Consider the following 4,253-nt stretch of genomic DNA (forward strand, 5'->3'; position numbering starts at 1 on the left):
TATGAGGAAAGCAGACATTTTTCTTCATTTGGCTTCATTATGGCGGCTTTGGTGAAATTTTCGTTGTGTTTTGGACCAGGAAAAGGTAAGTCTCTGAATTTCGTTCATTTGTTTTCAATGTTCAGAGAATAACGGAGTTTAAAGAGTAAATTAAACGCAGCAATGGCTACATAAAGAGCTGTGAATTGCGTATATTTATGGCAAGGCAGATCCTCGGCAGTGAAAACAATTTGGTCGAAGGTTAATTGCACTTGACTGAATCATAGTTGATCGGCAAAGAGACCAAACTTTAAGAAAGACCAAACTTTATTTTCAATTCACATATACTTATTTACAAACGTTGACAAAGATAATTTTTTTTTCTCACTCAGTCAAGTCTTGTGCATTAAATTGAAGTGTCTGTCATAGCATAGATTTTAGCATGATCAGTGCTTGAAATAAACGTAACTTAATAATTAAGCTTAAACTTAACTCTATTTACGTATAAATGGTTGTGCACAATGCCTCTGGTAATTTCTGAGCTTAAACAATTCCCATGAAAGAAAGCACATGTAAATATAAAGGAAATTTGCATTGAAGGAAAAACTCAGTCAGCCATGCATGACAATCCATCACGACCTTTGTTGACTCTGAAAATTTAATCCATGGATAAGTTTCTGCTTTTGTCTCTAGTTACCATTCTATTGAAAAAAAGCTCTGTTTGTTGCCACAGTTGAAATTATGATGATGTTTGTTCATTAATGTTGATAAATGACTTCACTGGGTAGAATTTAACAAATTGCATGTGGTTTAGTGTGGTCTGTACTCTTATCGACAATGATACGCACCATCACAGTGGTCAAAATGTTGTGGACTCACGAAGCGCAGCTGAGTGAGTCCACAACAAATTTTGACCACTGAGATAGCGAGATCAGTAGCAATTGTAGTAAAAATATGTTTTGATATTTGTTGTATCAGGCTTATGGATCAGTCATTTGGAACTCCACTATCTCCTGCCCAACCATCCCCCCTGCCCCACCCCGAACCTGCCAGGCATTTGACATTTTGAACTGTCTCCTGGGCTAAGAATGGTGTCATACCAGGTGATCAAATGCACCTACCCTGTGACATTTGCAAAACTGAGTAATAGAAATGTAGATTGAGTGTCAACCGAGGTGTCAATGGAGTGTTGATTGAGTATCGATCGGGTGTTGATAGAGAGTCGATTTAGAGGATCGATCAAGGGTATCAACTGACACTTGACCACGGATGCCTTTAGTACACATAATCCAGCTTATCTGTTAGTAGGTGAAATTGTTGCAATGTTTGATAAAAAATCAAACTTGCCATTAGTTGCAAATTAAAAAGCTGACCCCATAATAATATTATTATGCGACCTCTCTGGACAATACCAGTAGTTTTAGAGTTTCATGTCTTGGTCTTTTGAGCAGTAGACAATTAAATACCAATAAATATGTGACTAGTGGAAATTTGCTTCTGAATGTTGTTTTTATCCTTCAGCTAGCCACTCTAGAAGAACTGAAGAAATTAACAGAATAAATTCTGGGAGAGGATACAATATACAACTCTGTAGCTCATAGTCAACTCAGATGCAGTTAAATCATGCAATGCTCCAAAGTGTGCAAACATCAGAACATTTTGGTAAGTAAAAGGCTGGAATATTCATTTGTTATTTCTATATGTTGTAGCATAGACCATCTTATAATTTCTTCAGCCACAACTTTTAATATCTTTTTCCAGTAAAGAAAGGATATAAATAGATTTTGAAAACCTGGCTATAGCTTATTAATGTTATTTTAATTGATCACTTTTATTACAGTCTCACTCTGTGAAAAAAAAAAATTGTTTCTTTTTGGTTCATTTAAGGGCAAGTAAGGAAATGTTGTCTTTCTTAAGGGACAAATACATCAACTGGCTCACCTGGATGAAAATTAAGTAATTAAAATGTTATTGAAAACATGCAAGGGGTGGGAATCTTTTTGGTAAATGAATCAAAGTTGCAGAATGTTGCAAACCAGTCTCAGGAAATGTTGGTTTTTGACTGGTAAAAGCTGAGTTTTGAATCTAAATTTTGAGTGGTTGTCTGCAATATCGACTGTTTTGGTTTGGCCATCAGGTTTCCAAACCAAATTTTTCCAAGGAAAATTAATAATATGATTAATTCATAACTATTGATGGGATCAGTAGAAAATTTAAGGCGTAGAGGATTTGATAATAACTTAGTAAAAGAAAATTGACAAAGACATTTATTTGCTTTTACTCAATTTAAAATTTTGTTGGCAAATTTGACTGGATAATAGTCATTTCCCTCTATGAGATGTGGCTGCACTGGGAATCATAGTGGTTGTATTCATCATCTTGGACTGGATTTTTGTTTCAATGAATGAGCCATGCGATTCCATGCAGGCATGTCTCATGTTAAATCATTTAATTTCAGGAATTTTTTTCAGTGGAAAAAAGTGTACAAGTAGTTGCTAACTGTTTACTAATCAAATGTGCAATTATTTTGATATGTTTATATGCTCCTTTTCACATATTATCTACAAAGAAAATAAGGAAAAAGATTACGCCACTGAACATGAAGAGATCTGTGGAAATTACACAGGAACAGCAATATTCCCAAAGGTGTGTGTATTCCTCATTTCTTGTCACAGTTTATGTCAGATTTGTTGATTTTTAGATTGCTATTCTGCAACCATAAAAGATCTTTGTTGTAAGAGGTCTGTAAGATGTCTTTAAGAGACATGCAGACAGATGGACTGGTAAACTGGCTCTAGGCTTTTTGTTTATTTGTGCCAAGCTGTACACGTTTAAAATGACCCCAAGTCTTTGTTCTCTTATGAAATTCTAGCTGGGGATAACCCTTGTTCAGCTGGTGAAATTAGCTTGTTAAATTGGCTCTTAATGACATACCTGTGTGACCAAATCTCTGAGTAGAGTGGAGAGAAATACAGAAAAAAGGCTACTATTGACAGAAGCACAAACTATTCGAAGGAGGAGTAATGACCTGATTGGTCACGTTTTATTAATGTGATATTAGCAAAAACCATAGGCAAACTTTAAGGAATAGAATGCCAAGATTCACCCTTAATATTCATTTCCAACGTTTTTGTCTGTTTGCTTCTGTTTAGACAAATGCGGACAAGCAGTGGTCGACAGGATGGACTTATCCAGTGAAGATGCATTGATTAATTTCGTCAACGCCTTAGACTTTGTCAAAATGTGTCTTCCCTAGAAATAATGGGGATTTAGTTGGCATTGACCCCCAACAAGGCAGTTTAACCACTTTGATGAGAAAGAAGTGGAAAACACTGTATTCCATTCCACTTATAATGCAAGAATGAGCAAGTGCAAGAAGCAGAAAAGGAGAACTGCCAAAACATAAGGAGTTCCATGCAACGGACTGTACGTGCCATCTGGAAAGGACGCTTATACACTAGTTGACTTTTGTGCGAAGTTTGCTATATCTTTCCCGAAATTTTGCGGTTGTCTTCCCTATTGTCTAGTCTGGTCTAGTAAATTTAAGGAACTGAGAATTTAGCCGTAGTACTTCAACGTTAGATAAATGCACTTTGTACCATGGAAGATTTGTTGACTGTTGTTTTCCCGATAGACAGAACAATGTTTTCCTTATGATCAGTCTCATTACGTGTAGTTTGAAACCAAGCCTGTAACGTGGCTTTTTGAAACCTGAAGCCCAAAACATTTATGTAAGGTACTTGAAGGTATTTACTCTTGATAAAAACGGGGAAAAAATTGATACTGAGATGAAGTTGAACATATTTATTTTCTTAAAATTAGGCGCAATGATCTTTCCGGGCCGCTTTTCCGTTAACATTTGTCAATAGTTTGGTACAAAATAACCTTATTAAAGCTGATATATTCTTCAAAACTTGTCAGACATAAATCAAGAGTACGGATCTAATTGCATCTTTCGTATGCGCAGCTACAAAGCTAGTGTAGTAAGCAGAAAAAAGCGTATAAGATGTGGATCGCGCGAAACGTGATCAACGGTCGCGCAGCGCGAAAGAGGAGCGCGAGCGAGAAGTTCGGGCGAGACGCGCGAGCGCGGAACGCGCAGAGTACCTTTGACAAACCTTTGGCCTGCGTCACAGGCATCTTCGACCACGTCTTTAGCAAACCTTTGACTCGAATCGCAGACAAATTTGATTACACTTTTGATCCGCCTTTGACAGTGCGCAAAGGCGTATCAAAGGATCACCTTTAACCCTAAAAACACAGGCGTTCAAAGG

At 36.9% G+C, this 4,253-nt stretch overlaps 1 long non-coding RNA gene across 1 annotated transcript; it reads left to right on the forward strand.

The window, feature by feature from the left end:
- The first annotated feature begins 2,553 nt into the window (after positions 1-2,553).
- On the forward strand, positions 2,554-3,892 carry LOC149097199 (uncharacterized). The gene is made up of 2 exons (XR_016204372.1): positions 2,554-2,625; positions 3,132-3,892. It is a non-coding gene; the product is annotated as an uncharacterized LOC149097199 (long non-coding RNA).
- Positions 3,893-4,253: the final 361 nt, after the last annotated feature.

The sequence above is a fragment of the Orbicella faveolata genome, unplaced genomic scaffold (assembly GCF_042242905.1).
Source record: "Orbicella faveolata isolate gen_17 unplaced genomic scaffold, um_ofav_v1 contig_47, whole genome shotgun sequence".
Lineage (NCBI taxonomy): Eukaryota > Metazoa > Cnidaria > Anthozoa > Scleractinia > Merulinidae > Orbicella > Orbicella faveolata.